This window comes from Panthera uncia (assembly GCF_023721935.1).
Source record: "Panthera uncia isolate 11264 chromosome C1 unlocalized genomic scaffold, Puncia_PCG_1.0 HiC_scaffold_4, whole genome shotgun sequence".
Classification (NCBI taxonomy): domain Eukaryota; kingdom Metazoa; phylum Chordata; class Mammalia; order Carnivora; family Felidae; genus Panthera; species Panthera uncia.
Window position 1 is genome coordinate 9046707 of NW_026057585.1, and position 20152 is coordinate 9066858.

Consider the following 20152-nt stretch of genomic DNA (forward strand, 5'->3'; position numbering starts at 1 on the left):
CATGCCCTGTGTAGAGTCCCACCTCAAATCGAGGTGGAGCACCCAACAACCAGGAATTGTCTCCTGGATCCAAGAAAGGAGCTGTTATAAGTTGAATTGTGTCCCCTGTCCTTCCACCAATTCTTATGTTGAGATCCTACCCCCCAGTACCTTGGAATGTGACTTCATTTGAAAATAAGGTCTTTGTAGAGGTAACCAAGTTAAAATGAAGTGATTAGGGTAAGCCCTAATCCAAAATGTCCTTATAAAGAGGGGAAGTTTGGACATGGAAACACTGATAGGGGGAGACAATGTGGAGATTCAGGGAGAAGATGGCCGTGTGGAAGCCAAGAGGATAGCCCTGGGACAGGTCCTTTCCTCACAGCCCATAGAAGGAACCAACTGTACAGACACCTTAATTTTAGACTTCAGCCTCCAGAACTGTAAGACAATAAATTTCTGGGTTTCAAGTGGCCCAGTCTGTGATACTTTGTTATGGGAGCCCTGGGAATCTAATACAGGCACTTAAATGAGGGTCAAAGACAGCAGCCCCTAGGATCAGCAGCGTTACCTGGTGCTAAGGATCGTCTGCCCACCTTATGCTGCCTTGTCTGGCTCCTCTCTGCTGCCCTCACTCGGGCACCTGATGTATGTAGGCTTAGCCAGGACCATGTCCTGGCACAGGACCAAGCGACCCCTTAGTCACCCCCATCCTTGGCCCCGATGCTGGTCTTACCCTTCCCACGCACCTCAGTCCCAGGCACTAGACTCTTACTGGACCACATGCTGTCCCACAGAGACAGTACCAGCTTCTGCCTGGTACCACCCTGGGTTCAAACCCCACGGCCGGCGCTTATTATCTCTGCAGTCAAGGGGCAAGTTTTCTAACCAACCTGAATCTTTCTTATCCGAAAACGGAGATAGTGCTACCTGCCCATAATTGACATATGCTGGTTTTGACCGCTCATTTCTATCAGCATTTGGATTTCCTTTGCGAAATTCTTTATTTCTTGCTGGGTAAAATTTTGACAGGATTGTGAATGGAGGTGATCTGTCTTCCCCCAGCCAGGGAGGGTATGGACCCCAAGTTAGGCCAATCAAACTCTTTTCCTGGGCTTTGAATCTGGAATAGTCTGGCGTATGAATGGAAACATGCCTGCCTGTTCCCTCTTGCCTGGTCTGTGTCCTGTCTGGATGTTTGGACTCCATGTCTGTCCATTAAGCTTAACACTTTAGACTCCAATGAACTCGCACTGCCTTTTATATGTACAACTGCCCCTGAGAAGTGACACTTGTTGTGGGTGACACCACCTCCTTGCCTGCTCTTGCCCTGGGCCTTCCATACCCAGCACCTACCTACACCCTCCCCATCCTCTCTTCTAGCAAGTTTCCTGTTTTCTCTGAGCTCCAGGGTGCTACCCTTGGAGAGAGAGACCCTAGAGGCCAGGGGAGAGGCTGAGCCAGGGAAAGCTATTGGTGCCACTTTGTCTGTTTTATATACTCAAGTTCCACATGAGACTTCAGTTAAGAGAAAAAAAGGTCATCTCCTGAAAAAAAAAAAAAAGTCATCATCTTAGATCTTTCTATTGCTCTAACGTTGAAGCTTTCTGTTTGTTCAGAACTCAGTTATTCATTCACTTACTATTTACGTAGGCCTGCTCTGCGCGAGGCACTGTGCTGGATGGTTGGGATGCCAGGTGAGGAGACTCGGCTTCCGTCCTCCAAGGGTTCATGAGCTAGAGTAGTGTCCCTCAAATGCAGTATTCTCACAGGGCACTCAGGGAGCTTATTAAAATAGATCTGATTCAGTAAATCTGAGCTAAGGCCTGAAGGTTTGCATTTCTAACAAGTTCTCAGATGATGGAATCAGGAACACAGTGCTCCTTCATGCCTTCTGGACGCTTCTAAAAATCTTAATGCATGAGCCATGATGAGATCAAGCATCTATAGTTTTTTAAATTTTTGATGTGTATTTATTTTTGAGAGAGAAAGATAGAGACAGAGCATGAGTAGGGGAGGGGCAGAGAGAGAGAGAGAGGGAGACACAGAATCTGAAGCAGGTTCCAGGCTTTGAGCTGTCAGCACAGAGCCTGACGTGAGGCTCGAACTCACAAACAGTGAGATCATGACCTGAGCCGAAGTCGGACGCTTAACCGACTGAGCCACCCAGGTGCCCCTAGTATCTATAATTTTTAAATAGTCTCAGTGAATCCAGTGTTTAGCCAAGGTTGAGAACAATTGATCTATAGAGAGAGGCAGACTGTATTAGTTTTTTATGGCTGCCATAACAAATTGACATAAATTTAAGTATCTAAAACAACCCAAATTGAGTATCTCACAGTTCTGGAGGTCAGAAATTCAAAATAAGTCTCACTATATCAATCTCACGAAAATCAGGGTATAGGTGGGGCTGCGTTCCTTTCTGGAGACTTCAAGTAAAAACTTTTTTCTTGCCTTTTCCACTTTCTAGAAGCTGCCACATTTCATGGTTTGTGGCCCCTTCCATGACTCTGATCTTTCTCACATTGCATCACTCTGGCTTGCTGCCCCTCTCTTTGATTTGTAAGGACCCTTGTGATTATATTCAGCTCACCCAGATAATCCAGGATAATCTTCCCAGCTCAAGGTCAGCTGATTAGTAAAGTAGCATAACATATTTATGAATCCTTGGGATTAGAACATGGACATCTTTGAGGGGACCATTATTCTGCCCACCAAACAGACATGGAATAAGATTAAGTCGTACAATGTCGTTCTGCCTTGAAGGGGATAATGAACAGGTGGGGCGGTTCTTACCCAGGCTTGGAAAAGGGAGAGGAGACATGGTCTGGAAGGATTTTCTGGGGGAAAGCACTGCAAAGATCTGTACTGGCTCTAGAGAGCTGATTGTCAAATGGCCAGGAATACCACCCAAAACAACTATCAGCTTGAAATTAGCCATGGGAGGAATATTTACATCATGGAAAACAACGAATGCTACCAATTAGCCATGTTTTTCCCTTCCCCAGAGAATCTGTTGTTAAACATTTACCAGCATACCACTGACGAGGTGTCCCAGAGTTGACTCTAAAAGAGTAGACATGAACAGATAGGTAAGACACTTAACCTTTGAAGTATGTCTGCTCTTATCAAACACAATATAAATTCCCACTGGACAATACCCAAATTTCAGTGCCTCTAGAGCAAGGCTTCTTAGACCTTGAAATGCACACAGATCACCTGAGGATCCTGTTAAAATGCAGATCTGATTTAGGAGTTCTAGGTGAGGCCAGAAAAGAAAAGTCTGCTTTTCTAACAAATTCCTGGGTGATGGCTGGAATGCTCGTCCAAAAAGCATATGCGTAGCCAGATTCTAGAGCAGTGGTGTCTGAAAGTGATCACAAAGCAATCCACTGGTAGAGAGAAGATGATTCTAGAATTTCTATTCACACACCTTACCTACTGATGATGCCACTGATCGTTATTTTATGTGCGTTAGGGAAAACTTGTAAACGCTACCAATTAAACTATGACATGCTATTAATTGTAAGATGCATCCTAACTCCAGAGATATTACAATGTGACAAAATGCATGTGTTTAAATCGATAAAATGCAGTATCTGTACTTAAAATTTTTTTAAATAAGAAATTACACTTAGCAATATTCACTACATGGACTGATGTCAGAACTCCTCCTGGCCCACATGTACGGTTCTGAACGTGTATAGTCCAGAGAGACCCAGAAGCAAAAGTAGGGGTCCCACACCCAAAGGGAGTGGTACCCTCGCTTGTCAATGCACTTTTGTTGTTTACCCATTATTTTTAGTTTTTATTGAGTCAGAGATTATGTTACCTCGTTTTAACTAAAATAGCCTTCATAAAATAGATGAGTGGTTTAATAGGATTCCCGTGGTTTGAAGTTAACACCAATAATATAAGCCTCAGTAAGCAATAAAAAAGGCAGAACTGACATTTCTCCTCTTCGTGCGAGTTCTGCATCTGCCAGATTATGCAATAAAAACAATGATGGTCTAATCAGACCTGACAAGACATTGGGGGGAATAAAAGAGAAATGATCAGAAACACTTTTTGAAATGTGGCTTTACCTCCATTTTTATTATGGATGCATGTCCCCCTTGGGACCATGAGTATTAGTTATTATGGTGGGACTTGTATATAATTCACACACACACTTAGGGAGAGCGGTCTGCTTACTGCAGGTACCCAGGGACCCTTGCTGATGGAGGTTCCACCAGCTTGAATGCCCTGGGGGTGCTCACACCAGCAATTAAATGCTCTGCTCTGAAAGTGGCACATGGGGTTTTTTCTGTTTGTTTACAATTCATTGGCCTAAGCCAACCATATGGGCCCAAATACAAGGAGACCCAGAAGTGCCACCTGGCAAACAAGACCAATGACAGCCCTGAGTATTTTTTCTTCACGAGTTGTGTGTCTCCTGCTCATCTGGGGTCATGATCATTGCCAAATACAGACAGCGCGTGATGCCCTATGTTAGAAGAAGCTGCCCACATAAGCCTGTTTAGCCCAGAAAAATCCTGTCTGGGCTTTGCACGGCATTTGACTATGAAGATGTCTAATATTTGGAGGAATTGTCCAGTTTATGAACAGATGATAAAGCCAAATCATGAAGAAATCACCTTGAAAACTTGTCTAACCCTCTTCTGTTCTGGAAAGTGACAAGATTCCCTCTCAGCCTTGTGCCAAGAACAGAGTTAAGGAGATCTCTCCTCCTGGCTGCAGTGGGCGCGAAGACAAAACAAATTTGGACTTTATCACCTTGAAGAATGGATTTAGTCAGTGGGGAGGATCATGCCCAGGAAGATCTGGAAGCAAGGGTCATTCAGAAAAACCAAAAACCAAAAACCAAACAAACAAACAACACCCAGGGCAGATCATCTGCTCTGAAGAGAATCCAGAGTTATAAGGAATGTTTTCCACCTACAAAGGTTATATATACGTCCTGATTTTTAAAAAGAGCTCCCAGTGGTATAATAAGCCCCCGAGGAGAGACACTTTGGGGCGACTCTGGAGGAATATGTCAGAGCTGAGTCTTGCATGAGGCAAACTTCATTCACATGCAATACTGAGCAAATGAGTGGGAAACAAAAGATGATGTTGAACTAGGATGTAATTACTCATCTGTAGTGGGCTCCCAGCCTGCATCCTGTCTTCATCAGCAACTGGAGTCCTGTCCCAAGTTTCCCTTCCTGGGAGCAGGTGATGTTTGGAAGGAGCAGTAGCTGGGGGAAGTCACCACCGCGTGCCCCAGGGAGGAGACAGCATGCTAGGCAAGAAGTCATTCTTGGCGTATTTGCTGTGAGGCTGGGGGTGGGGGGCTGCAGCCCTGGGAGCAGATAAACAAGGGAGTCTGCTCTGGAAAGTTGTGCTGTCCTGAAGCTGTGGCTAGTTTGGCCTATTGAATTCATATCAAAGCTGGGATTTTAATAAATTAGCTGAACATGAAAGTTTTTTTTAAATGTTTATTTATTTTTGAGAGAGAGAGAGACCAAGCGTGAGCAGGGGAGGGGCAGAGAGAGAGCGAGACACGGAATCCGATGCAGGCTCCAGGCTCTGAGCTGTCAGCACAGAGCCCCATGCAGGGCTCGAACCCACAAATCACGAGATCATGACTTGAGCTGAAGTCAGACGATTAACCGACTGAGCCACCCAGGCGCCCCTCTAAATATGAAAGTTTCAAAGGGCTTTGCAGTTTCTTCAGAGAAGTCTTACCATAAACTCGAAGGCCAGGTTAGGTGCCTCACCTCTGTGCATGCCATGGTCTAGCATGCTATCACCACGCTAGAATAATTGTGTACATGTAATTGTTGCTCTCTGCCCACTGGACTGTGAGATCCGAGAGAATGGAGACTGTATCATCCCCCTGATGTGTGACACATAACATGTGCTTGGCATATTTGATTGAAAGAATGTGTAGATGGGATGACTCATTTCAAGCCCTCAACTGAAAACACTATTGAAATCCCTTGGAGGGCCTATCGCCATGTAGGTTTTGTTTACAGCAGGGCTCCTTAGCCTGGAGTCTACTCCATGCACCCCGTGGTAGGGGGTTCAGTTCAAGCACGGGATTCAGTGTGGGTTGGGTATGTTTGATGAAACTGAAGGCAATATTTTATGTGCGTGTTCATTTTTCTGGAGAGAGTGCCCACCACAGCTTTTTATCAGCTTTTCAAAATGACTCATGGCCTCAAAAAAGCAGAAGAAATTCATAGGCTTGTGTAATGTTTGGCCTTGGCCCTAGCGGAGGAGGAGGGATGGGAGTGAGTTCTGGTTTTGCAGGATAGCCCCTGCCGTCTGCTGGAGATACGGAGAGGCAGACAGTCATTGCTAGGCCCTGCCTAGTGCATGCAAATCCATGCCTGAATTTGAGTCTTGGAGTTTTGCCATTTTGGATTTTAGAAGGCAATGAGCAGTGGAAGAGACCTTGGACAGCAGCAATCCCAAAGAGAAGCACTCAGAGATGTTGAAATCAAGGAGATAGGGAAGTTGCCTCGTGATACGAGAATTGGGGTGTGCAAGAGACTCTGGAGACCAGAACTGGGATAACAAGGTGAATGTGACAGGGAGGCCATTTCTGCTCTTACGGAGGAAGATCTTTCTCCCAGTTAAAACTGCTTGGAAATGGAATGGTCTTTTCTCCTAAGGTAGGGAGTTCCTCGTCACCAGAGAAATTCAAGCAAAGGCTGAATGAAAAAATAGTGGGGCTACAGTGGAGCAATATCCTAAGGCTCTGAGTTTTCTCTTTTCAGTGTCTCCTTCCCAGTAAGTCCATTCATCTTGAAAGGCAAAATTTCACTTTTCTTCATTTGGTTCCTGTAAGAGACTCTCTTTCACCAGCTTCACCCACGGTGTGTAAGCTTTTCGTCTTCAAGCTGAAGTCAGAGGGGTGTGCAGGCAAGCTGATTCTAAATAAATGGGTGAGATTCTGAGCAAAATCTCTCTGAATAATATACTGAAATATACGCTTCTAAAATGTGAAACAGATAAGCAAAATCGCTTTTTTTCTGATGTACTCTGTTTTCTTGAACATCCTAGAAGCAACCGCTCTTGAAGATTGAACTGTCGGAGCCAAAGGCTCTGAAATTAATGGAATGCAATTTTCTGCCATTTGTGATGAATTTCTGGCCTCTTTATGCACATGAAAGTCTTAGGGATGAGCAGAAGCGAAGCTACTAACCAAGAGGTTATTTCGACAAGCTTCTTCCAGCCATCCCTCTATTGTCTTTTCCTGATCACAGCTTTTTGTTTTGCACTGAATAACAATAAAATAAAAAATGAGAACAAGTGAGAGAGAAAACCAACGACGCAATGTTCAGCCAACAATGCAAACAGAATAAAAATGTTCTTCGATTTTAGACAAAAGGAGAAGAATTTCGTTAAGGGCCAAAAAAAAAAAAAATCGTGCAACTTTACAAAAAGCAGCATTGGGAATACCATAACTTTTCTGAGCCACACAGAGTTTCATCTAGAATGTTATTTTCCGTTCTAATACATCCTTGGGCATTGTGGACAAACGATTCCTGTTTAGATCCTTGTTTCTTCAGGGCTTTGCTCAGCTAAGTTCCTCTTTCAGACTCAGCGCGCAATCCCCTGTCTGGAGGAATCTGATCTTTACTGATCTTGCTTTAAGCATACCATGCTTTTGAACTTGTCTTTGGCCTTCCTCTCCCTCTGCCTGGGATGTCCAATCCTGTGGCCAGCTCGCTTGGACCGCTGGAACTAAAACAGCCCCACCCCCACTCCCACAGCCAGATACTATCCATGCTGTCACCCTTTCCATTGTTGTCATGACACATCTCGTGATCTCGCATGCTTACTTATTTGCTTGCATATTATCTGTCTTCCTCAACTGAGACATAATCGCCTTCCTCCGTATAGAGTTTCTCGGCTGCTTTGAAGCATAGGCTGTCAAACTGTACCTACCCAGCCTCCTCCCTTTTTTTGCAATTATCTGATGTTCTCCTAAAGACTTCTCCATTCACAGGCTACTTCGTCACCTGATTTACTGTTCCTCTTTCTACCTGTCAGAATTCTTGGTGACTTCCACAGCCATAGAAAACATCTCTGATGTTTCAGTTCCTTGACTTGCTCATTGCCCCTAAGCTTACCCGCCTCCTCCTTAGCCATCCATGCCCATCCGTTCATCTTTACCTATGTCATTGTGTACAGAATCAGGACCTCTAAACCACTGACCCACTCACCCCTCACCCTCTTTCCCCGGCTTGTGCCTGCCTCCCTCCTTACCCAGTTCAGACTCCCACATCCACCTGCAGACTTGCTGCTTTGCCTCATTATAATAAGCTATCTCGCCCCTGTCTCACTCTTGGTAGTTGCCTGGAAAAATTCCAATCCTGATTAGATCCAACTCTTTGCCGGCTCCTCACCTGCAATCATGGCTGGAAAAAATACATACCCAGATTGATTTGTCTCATTTTAAATTCATGACCACACACCTCCAGTGAGCCCTCGGTGCTGGCGGGCAGCGAGTGCTCCACATTCCCCTAGTTAATTCACTCTTACTCTCCAAGAGGATTATTTCGTACATTCTCCTCTCTCCTCAAACCCCTCCATACCCATGATCCCCTCACTCTTGGCTGCTAACCTCACGTGCCCTTTCACTGAGAAAATAGGAACTCCCACTGGCATGTCCGCCTGCCTGCCTGCACATGAAACCCACACAAGGATGTGTCCATGCCTCCGTTGAAGGCCAAACCTTCCACCTTAGCACTGGATCTCCTCCCCATTCCGTCCTCAAGGACACTGTACCTTTTTCTCCTGCATCCTCACTTTCCCCTCCTGGATCACCCTCATCAGCACAGACTGCCGTAAAATCTGTCATCTTAAAAATAAAGGGATCCCTTGACACCACAACTTCCTCCAGCAACTGCCTCACTTCTCTGTGCCCCTTTCTAGCAAAACTCCTTGAAAACTTCACCACACTTGTTAGCTCCACACGCTCACCTACTGCTCTCTCTTGCAAGCTCTCCAATCATGTTTTTCTCCCAGCCTTCCCACAGAGCCATGGTCAAGGTCCCCAGATGTCTTAGCTCAGGCTGCTATAACAAAATGTCATGGACTGGGTGGCTTACACTACAGACATTAATTTCTCATAGTTCTAGAGACTGCAAAGTCCAAAGGTGCTGGCCAATTGCCCTGGCTTGTAGACCGACACTCTCTGCGTCCTCGCATGGCAGGCAGAGTACTCTCATTGGCTGTTCTTACACGGGCACTAATCTTATCATAGAGGCCTTACTGCCATGACCTCATCTTAACCTAATCACTTCTCAAAGGCCCAACCATCAAAATGGGGGTTAGCATATCAACCTATGAATTTTGGGGGGGGGGCACAAACATTCCATCCCTAACACCAGTGACCTCCATGTTGCCAAATCCAGTGACACAGGCTCAGTTCTCATTTATTAGATCTCTTAGCTGCATTTGGCACAGCTGATCCTTCTTAAAACAATTTTTCCACTTGGCTCCCAGGGCACCACCCTCTCTTGTTCTCCCACTTCACTGGCTCCTCCTTCCCAGTTATCTTTGTGGGGATCCCCTGCCCAGCATCTTAATGGTGCAGGTCACCACACTCGGTGTTTGGACCTCTTCTCTCTACTGCACTCTCTCCTTGGATGACCTCATCCAGCCTCACAGCTTTAGAGCTGATCTCTCAGATGTTTATCTCCAGCCCTAAGCTCTCTGCTGTACTCCAAACTTGAATATTCAACGGCTTCCTTTTATCTCCACATGACTGTCTAGTGGGCATCTCACACTGGGCACGTGCAAACTGATTACACGATTTCTGTACCACCCTCTCCCCCACCTAAATCTCTCTTTCCCAGGAATCTCCAGCTCCATAAATGATACCACAATTTATCCAGTTCCTCAGATCAACCACCTAAGAGTCATCTTTGACTCCTCTCTCTCACACACCCTACATCTAATTGATCAGCAAATTCTTTTGATTCTATCTTCAAAATAAGTCCAAAATCCAACTAAATGTCACCACATCCACCAATACCATCCTGGTCCATTGGATTATTATGGCACTTTTCTAACAGGTCTCTCTACTTCCACCATTGGCCCTTCCAATGCATTCTCCACATAGCCAGGATGAGCCATTAAAATATAAATCAAATCATGAACACTTGCCCCCAAATTCCAAGGCTTCTCAACACTCTTAGAGTAAAATCCCAAGCCCTTAAGGGTGTCTATGAGAGGCTTCACATCCCCTCTGCCCAACAGTGCTTTCTGCCACAGTGGAGATATTCTGCATGTATATTATTCAATATGGTAGCCACAAGCCACACATGGCTATTGAGCCCTTGACATGCAGCCAACGCAACTGAGGGATTGAATTTTAAATTTTATTCCATTTGAATCCAAGTTGCCACATGTGGTTAGTGCCTACCATATTGTATATTGTACAGCCTACAGCATCCCCGGTTTTGCCTGCCATCCCCCTCCCTTCTTTCACTTGTTTCCAGCCACATTGACCTTCCTGAGGCTCCCTTGAGCATTTTAAGCACATCCTCGCCTCACGGCCTTTGCACTTGCTCTTCTCTCTGTCTGGAGTTTACTTCCCCTGAGTGTTCAAATGTCTTACGGCCTCACTTTACTCTGGTCAAATATCATCTCTTCAGGAAAGTTTTTCCGAATGTCCTATACCAATAAAAGCATCACCTATTATTCTCCGTCTTCTCTCCCTCCCTTAATTTTCCTTCTTGGCACTTCTTACCACCTGACATGATATTATAGCTTTGTTTATTTGCTCATAATCCATCTCCTCCTGTGGGTTATAAGCTTCATAAGGTGGAGAGTTGGCTTTGCTCCCTATTGTGTCTCCTGGGCTTAGTTGGTGGTTTGATCATTAGTTGAATGAATGAATGAATGAATGAAACAGCCTCCTTCCAAACCAAGAGTAGGCACCTGTGCTAAGCATAGTAAGGATACAAAGGAAACCCGAGGCAGGGACCCCATCCAGAAGTCCACATGAGCATTGGTAACAGGCTTTGGGTAAGGTGAAAGGGCCTATGTGGAGTCCTGGGGGCTCTTTGTGTGTGGTGTGGGTGGGCGCGTCTGCAGAAATTGACATGGAGAACAGAAGCGACTGAAGAGATTGTTGAAGAAGAGTGTGTGTGGTATACAGTAGGGTTGAAAGGATCTGGGCAGGGCTCCCGGGCCAGGGTAACACCTTGAGCAAGGACATGAAGGCCACAGACCAACAGGAAGCCTTCCTTTCTCTTGTGTGAGGCACCCTGAGCCCATCCACAGCTTCTGCTGGCCCACACTGTCTAAAGCAAACTTCTCAACCTCACTGTCCAGGGTCCCCTCTAATGGAGCTCTGACCTGTTCACGATAACATTGTACAAGGTGTCTATTTTTTCAGTGTTGCATTCAGTGGTCTGCATCCTCTGTGCTTCTTCATTGCATTTAGTATATTTTAAAAAAATTTCTTTTAATGTTTATTCATTTTTGAGAGAGAGAGAGAGAGACAGAGAGTATGAGCAGGGGACGGGCAGAGAGAGAGAGCGAGACACAGAATCTGAAGCAGGCTCCGAGCTGCTGGCACAGAGCCCGACATGGGGCTCAAACTCACAAACCCAAGAGATCATGACCTGAGCCAAAGTCAGACACTTAACCGACTGAGCCACCCAGGCGCACCCGTTGTATTCAATTTGAAATCACTCAGGATGAGGAGCAGGAAGCCCCTTTGGGCCTTGGATCTAAGCTGTTTACCCCAATTTGGCTTTACTTGTAATGAAGCAGGTTCTGATTTCCGTGTCTGTTTCTGGCTTAAAATCTGGAGATTTGATGCACTGGCCTCCTCAGAAGCCCCAACACCTCCAGAATCAGTTGAAAATGTGGCCTCTTCTGGAAGCCTTGCCTGCTTCCCAGAAGACTCAGAGGCTCCTCTGGCTTCTGTAACAATTTGCACACACTTGACAAGGGGCTTAGGACATTGTCTTGTGGCATCCAGCCCGTGTCTGTTCCTTGCGTGTTCTGTCAGCAATCAGCTCAGAGCAGATGCCCAATTACCTCTCCTTAAATCCATGAATGGAAGAAACAGCCCTAACTCCTGAGACGGGGGCAGCACAAAGGCTCTGGCCAAGACCCAAACCCAGTTTTGGAGTGGTCACAGGAGGCCTATCCCGGGGGATCGATATAATACTGTGCCAAAGACTTCCCTCTATTCTCAAGGCTCCATGGCACATTCCCCCAAAAGCCTAAGCTTAAAACGATTTTCTGGGGTTCAGGCTTTGTCTTTGGAAAGTAGGTTTTTCTCCATGTCCCCATCCCCACCTTACACTGATACTGCCCATGTCTGGCTGCTTGCTAGGTCGTTCCATTGGGTCACCAACTTTGAATGGAGAAAGCCAGAAGCTACTATTAAAAACCAAAACCACTCTGGATCCTAACCAAGACAAGCCAAATGTAAAGAGATGCCTTTCAGACAACTGAGTAATTTGAATACGGACTGGGTAAGACTAGGGGATTATTGTTTTGTGAGTTTTCTTGGGGTGATAAATCTTTATATACATATTTAAAGTTTTTTATCAGAGGTGCACGCAGCAGTATTGACAAGTAAAATGGAATTTGCCTCAAAACACTTTAGGAAAGTAAAAGGAAGAGGAAGAGACGAAACAAGGTTGGGAGAATGTTAATAATATTTGAAGCCAGGTGATGGATACGTGGCATTTCATTTTACTGTCTCTACTCTCGTACATGCATGAAATTTTCTATTAAAAAAAAAGGGTCAACCTCTTGCTTCTCCTCTCTCAAGGCTGCAAACTAACAGAATCCCTTGGAGGCTCCAGAGGGTCACCCCTTCATAGAACGTCCTGTGCACTTTTTGTCTGAATGTATTTCTTTCTAGCTACCCGTTTAAGAGCCCGCAGATCTGTTAGTATGACAGCTTTATTAATAATCCTTGGGTTTGAAACTCCTCAAATGAAATGGCAAGGATATCAAGCTTAGAAGAAGGATAAGGTGATTCTGCAAAGGTCAAAGGGATTAAGAGAGCCCAAAGGGGTCCAGCCCCTGGTCTAGGGCATGACCTTCATCACACTGAGAGAATTTTCCTGCTGTGGAAATGGCCACACAAACCCGGGTGGATGAAAGCAGAAGCTCCAGGCCCTGGGATTTGCTGACTGTGAGCAGAATTTGCCCCCCAGGGCCTAGTGCCAGAGCCAGACCACCCAGCAGTAGGACTAATTAAGCTAGGAAAGGTCACTGATGCATTATTTATGTGTAAATGGCTCTATTTAACCAGCGGCCCCCTCCTCCACTAGGTGCCCACCTTGGCGCAGACAGAAAAGGGGCCATCTGAAGTTTTCCAGGCCAGCAAAGACATCTGCCTATCTTATCTGGGGCAGATCCCTCCTGCTGGAGCTGAGGACAATTTTGGATGTGGGGACATGAGTGCTCCTATGTAGTTAAGGTGTTCACTTGGAGGCCTGTAATAGGGGTCTTTAGCAAGGCCATCCCCTTGTATTTGAGGCCACTCAGTAATCACTTACCATGTCTAAATAACGATCATACAGCCACCATTTATTTGTCACTGTGTGCTAGGTCTTTTTCAGGTATTACCACTTTGAAACCTCCTGACACCTCTAACAGTGGGTCAAATTATCCCCTTTTACAGATTTAAAAAAAAAGAAAAAAAAAAGGAAGCTAGGAGATGGTGGTGTTATATATATTGAATTAATCAGCCTCCCAGGATGAATATCTATCTCTGACAGAACTCTAAGGCCCATACCCTTCACTTCCCCTGGGCCTCACCCACCGTCCGTTGTCTTGAGCTGAAACGGCGGGTCATCCAACTCCCTGGGCGACAGTTCACTATGGTCTTATTTCACGCTTTTATCACAGAGGTTGGTGTGGCTCGACTACTCATCTGAAGACTGGCAGAACTGGAAAAGAAAGGAAGCTTTCCGCTCTACCCTAAATTCTTTACTCTCGCTCAAGCCACTCAACCGCACAGCAAGCCAACAACCCTGAGGGCCAGTTTGAGACGTGTATAAATTTTGGTTGCCTGGGGCCTGGCCTGCCTTGTGTTGACGCCATCCCTGTTGGCCTCGGAAATTCTGGGTCTGCAGCTGGGACCTCAGCGCTGGCCTCTGGGCCCGATGGCCTCTGGCTTTGGTCTCTCTGGTTTTGCACAGGTGGCCACTTGGCTGCCTCCGCAGAGCTTATGGTGAATGCCCGGACTTCCTCATCCCCGCTATTTAGCTGGTGACCTCTGGCAACCCAGCGACGGCCCTGCCCTTCTGGCTCAGCCTTCCCGGGCACCTGGTGACTCTCCAACCAGAGGCTGTGCTTTGGGAATCTGACTATCCCCAACTTATTCATAGGATCTGTAATTTCTTCCTGGGTAGTGCCTGAGGTTCTTTGTAAAACTGCTGATCTGCCATTGCACACTGAGGAGAACCAAAGAAGAGGGGGTTTTGTCTTCGCTTGGGTGGGAGCATTAAGGGGTGTGCCGACTCCCCTGGAAGTAGACCGTGGAGATGGCAGCAGCCGCTCTCAGGTGAAACTGAGACCAAGAAATGAGGCCCTTGGTTCAAGAGAGAGGATTCCCAGGGGCATGGGGCCAATCAGGCCCCACCTGTCCCGAACTTCTCCTCTAGAGGCACTTAGCGTCAGTGCCAGGATGATCAGAGAAGGGACACTGAGGCTTCCCTGGAGGGTCGCCCTGTGGCCCTGGTCCAGGTGACCGAGCCCTCTGGGAAGATGTCAGTGCTGGGAGACTTTAAAAACAGATGTTCCGACCGTGTGGCCGTTTTTAGGTATTCCAGTTTGCGGACAGGCCCCTCTCCCTCTCTGTGGTCCGCTTCCGTTTGCCTTTAGACATTTCATAGTTATTCCTTCCCTCCCTGGCAAGGGGGAATTGGTCAAGTTAAAAACAACTGCCTCCCCCCCCCCAATTTGTATGCACAAGAATCATAAAGAATTGGCTATGAGATGAACCAGGCCATCCAATCCACCTCCTGCTAGGGCTGGAGGAACTCTTTGCTCTCTCTGGGGCTTCTCCAGAGCTGTGGAGCTGTGGCCTGGCTGTCACTCCCGTGTCCATTCTATCTGGAAGTCTCCTCTGCATCCAGGCCCCTTCACTCCAGCAACCTCCTGTCCCTCCTCCTCCTGAAGCCATAGGCTTCACTGTTTTCCTCCTTCTTCCCTGTTCTGCCCACCTTCTTTCCCTGGGTGGTGCGGTTGGCCTCCCCTCAATGGACTCTGGGTGTTCCCTCTATGATTTTTTCAGTAGTTTCAAGACTTGCTCTCTCCACCCGACAGAGATTGCTGTGAGTTTCTAAAATCTCAGTGGCCTCCCAGAGGGAGAGGGTGTCAGAGAATCTGTCAAGTGCTTCTAGGAGTATGCCTAAAAAATCCCCCTGGGGGGTGTGAGTCTGGATGTGGTCTATACATGTATCTCTAACTGCCTGAATTTGTGCATGTGCACACTGTGTGTGCGCATGTGTGTGTGTGTGTGTATGGGTGTGTGTGTGAGGGGGGGATAATTATTCAGAATGAAACAAAATATGTTTCCATTAAGCTTAGCTGCAGTTCCTACCAGCAGCCTAAACAAATACAGCATCACCCACCCACAATCCCATTACCTGGCCTCGGCAGTGGGCTATCTCTCCATAGCTGGGGCAAATCAAATCCCCCTATCACCAGGGCATTAGATAGGGTCCCTGTGATGGCAGATCACAGTTCCTTATCCCAAAGGGCCAGTTGCCCCAAGGGCTACTGGGTGCCTCCCTCTTTACCCTTATTGATGTTCTCCCAGGCCAAGCTCTCCCTCCCCTTCATCCTTGTGCCTTTGTTCTCTTCCCCTCCCCCAGCTCCCTAGGCACCCTGATAGTTTGGGAGGCCTGGGAGTCAAAACCCAGTCTCTGACAGAGCCACCCTGGGCCCTCTTCTCCCACAGCCAGTGGGACGCTGGGAGGGAGAGGTCAGAGAAGAATGTGCGTGCAAGGGTGAGGCTGAGCAGAGAGAGGCAAGAAGGGAGGGAGAGAGTGGGAAGGGAACTCCGCATTCCCCATTAGCAGTGCTAATTGCACAGTAATGACTTCGTGTTATTATCAGAAATTTATCCTGGAAAACAGTCAGCTGCCCCAGCAGACACACACACTTCCTCCACAGCAATGACTTAACACTTGAGAAAAACGAGCAGTTTCTTCTCATAAAGAAACTTTTCGTGGCCCAAACTCTGGTGTGTTCACAGGGGCACTGGAGCTGTTCCCTCGCAGCTGCTGCTGGTGTCATCAGAATCTCTTGGAGGGCAGGGGCGGCACCTTCCTCTGCCTGCCTTCCAACTGCCTTGAACAACTGAGCTCACCATAGAAATCCGCTGAGACTGAAGCGGTGAATGTGGAGATGCCTGAGGGCAAGGCTCCTCTCTCTCACCCTGGCCCTCGTCTGTGCTCCAAGAAAATCTGCTCACTCCCCTTTTTGAAAACTGCAGATTTTTTTTGTCCCCAAGTCTTATCACGGGCTGTTCCTGTGTTCTTCAATTCCTTCCAGTCTCATCTGCCTAAAATCTCAAAACTCTACTCCCCCAGGAAGCCTTCTCTGACTTGACCCATTTAACTCAACTCCGATTCCTCTAGTGTTCGGATTCCGATACTTTGTACTATGTTATGTTCACACATTCACCTCTCTTCAAAGCGGTGGACACTCACTGAAGGTGCGTTAGATATGAAGCACTGAGGACATAAAGATGAATTAAATACAGAGCCCAGTCTAGTAACAGTCAACAGTGTGCTGTTGCAAAACTCTATGACAAAGGTAAGCATTGCATGCAATGAGCTAATAAGAAGAGGGACATCTAAGACAGCCTTGAAGGTTAGGGCAGGAGTTTTCTGAGTACTTTGTGTAATCAACTCATTTAAACCTCTCAGGAAGCTGATGAGAGTGGTATTTCTATTATCATCTCATTTATGGACAAGAAAACTAAGGCACAGAGAGGTTTAGTAACTTGTCCACTATCACTCAGCTACTACATGACAGATCTCAGATTTGAACCCAGACAACCTGACTCCAAAGCCCACACTCTTAACCTCTAGGCTTTATAGTGTCCTATAAGAACCAGTGGAGTGAGGAAAAGAGGAAAGGTGTTCAGGGCACAGCAATTGCAAAGTTCCAGAATCTAGAGAGAGCACGGGTGGAGGACAAGAGGAATTGCAGGAACATGAAAGTTTGGGTGGGATGTGAGGGTAAGAGATGAGAGTTATCACTCTGTGAGCACAGCACAGGCAGCCTGAGGACACCAGGAGTGTGTGGAAGAGGAGGCCAGATAGGTGGACAGAGGCCAGGTCTGGAAGGGCCTTGAATGCCATGCTCGAGAAAGTCAACCTCACCCTGAAGGCCCCAGAAGTCTACGAAGGATTTTAAATGAGAGGATGACATAATCATATTATCGTGTAAGGCAACCATCATGATCCAGAAGAAGAATGTCAAGTGGTTGACTAGGGCAGTGACAGGGGTGGGGAGGTCAGGGGTTCAAACATTTTAGAGATAAAAACAGGAGGATTCAGTGCCACACTGATAAGGGGGATAAGGGAGAGGGAAGAGTCAAGGAGGGATCTGAGATTTTTTTAGTTTAGTTTGGTTTAGTTTTGTCTTCCTTTAAGGAGGTAGAGCAGGTTCGTGAGGGAAAATATGAATTCTGTCTTGGACACAGGGGATTTAGGAGGTCTGGGGTAAAGGTGATTGAATGAGAATTTAGAAATGCATGTGTAGAACCACAGAGAGACAGAATCTGGAGTGCTGACGGTCTGGGCTCTGGACCGCCTGGGTTCACATTCAGCTCTGTCACTCGGTACCTGTAGACTGCAGATAGTAATCAGAGTCGTTGCGAGAAGTAAATGATATAGTCCCTATGAAGCAAGCAGGGAGGTCCTGGAACAGAGTGTGTGCTCAGTAAATGTTTAGCGGTGCTACTCTTAGTATTGGCATTATTTAGTGTTTGAAGCCCTCGGAGTGGCTAAGATCATTCAGGGAGTATATGAAGAGACGGAAGAAAGAAGGGACGAGAGCTGAACTTGAGAGAAAATGGAAAGGTGGGGAGGGGGCAGGGGAGAGAGTGAAAGAATCAGGAAGGGAGGGAAATCCATGGAGACTCATGTCACAGAAGAGAATTTCACAGTCGATGGAGGTGTGGGCAACTGCAGCAAAGAGGTCAAAGAACTCATTTGAGACCAATTCCACGCGTGGCCTCTCTCCACGGCCGATTATGTGCACTCCCCCAGGACAGGCCTGCGTATTGAGGGCTCTGCACAGTGCATGACTTGAAGGCCAGTGCGGGAGGAAATCACACAGGGCTGTGACTCAGGTGCCTGGTGTGGACCCGGGTCTGCACAGGACCAGTAAATGCTCCATGAATGAATGATGTGAAAATGACAGGCTCAAATTCTGGCTCTGCCGCTTGCTAGCTATAACCCCAAAAGAGTTATTTGTAGCCTCTCTGAGGCCTCACCACCCAAGTTAGGAGAAGAATATCCAGTTCTCAGGGTTATTGTATGAAGTGAGGTAGCAAATATGAGAGTGCTGTGTAAAGCATAACACGTCTTACAAACGTATGGGAGTATTAATAAAGGTTGGGAGGCTGACTCATTCAAACCACTTACTGTACCTCTCATAAACAGCAGAGATGGAGATAATTATGTCTTGGTGGCCAGGATGGAAAAGGATTTTTGTTGTATAGGACAGACAGAGGCTAAAATTGGGGGAACAAATTTATTCTCTCTAGAGGCTTCAGCCCCTCAATTCCACTGAGGGCTGCAGGCCACTGACCCGAATATATGTTCTGTTGATTCTTCCTGCTTGCCTACTACCGAAATCAAGGATTAAGACTTCCTAGTCCTGACAGTGCCCTATTGGAATTGTTGTTTTAATTCGTTTGGGCATTTTATCTGGTTTCTTTTCATTAGTGCAGCAGCCAGAGCCCTGAGACAGCAAACCCTCTCTAGGCTCCTTGAGGAGAATTCTAGTCTTTGGGGTCCTGGTCTTACAAGAATCTTGGCTTGGCTGTTTCCTGGAAGCTGGACTCTGACCATGGAACACAATCCAGACACAGCAGAGGCTCCCTGAGCTGCCTTCTGAGCAGCTCTCTGTCAAGAGGGAAGCAGCCAAACATGTCCCAAGCCATGAAGCTGCCTGGCCCCAGCCCTGTGTTTTATCAGTGATGTGATCTGCCCTCCAGAGCAGCCATGGGGCCCCACGTGCAGCTGGGGTGGCTCAGGTCAGAGGGCCAAGAGCTTTGCCGAGAGACACAAGAGTAAATTTTCCACTGCTTTGTAATTTATTTCCAAATACTTTTTATTTATTATAAAGTCAATTTAAAAGTATTATAACCTTTTTTTTTTTGTTTTTTTTTTTTGTAGAAGAAGAAAAAATTATGCCCACCCTCCTCAGTACAAAGCAGTGGTACTAACCAGGAATCAGGAGGCCTGGATTCTATCTCTCTGCTGCCTCCTTGCATGTGTGACCAGGGACCAGTCACTTAATTTCCCCACATGCCAAATGGACTTTGAGCATCCACCCATTCTGCCTCTCGGGATTGTTATAAGACTAAATGAATCAATTCCTTTTTGGCAGTGTTCAGGGACTTGTTCAAGGGAAGAATATGGGTTAACCTCTGGACAGTGTGTCTCATGGATGTCCTTCTGTGACCTGAGAGACAGAGAGAGAGAGAGGACAAGAACTGTCATTTGTTTTGACACCTGCCATGAATCAGTCGCAGTATATTAGGTGTTTAACTTAACTCATATAACCCTTGTGCAGTATAAAGCAGGCCTTATATGTCCCATTTTACAGATGAGGAAGTTGAGGTTTGGATTGCTACAGTACAGCACCTAAGGTGTGACACTTGGTCAGTGATAGAGCCAGGATTTGAACACAGGTCTCTGACTCCAAAACCTGTGCTCTTTCTTCTACACAAGGTCAGTCTGAAGAGGAGCACACCTGGATTCCCTTCTGGCTCTTCTCTTCCAGTTGTTCTCATGTCTCAAGTAGTACAGGGAAAGCCTTAGGCACACCATGGTTACTTAGGTACAGCTCTAAAACTTTAAGGGATAATGTTGCCTTCTGACCTTGAACTTATCTCTGCTTCCCCCAGGCCCAGCCTGCTGGATGCAACTAGTCCTGTCCAGTC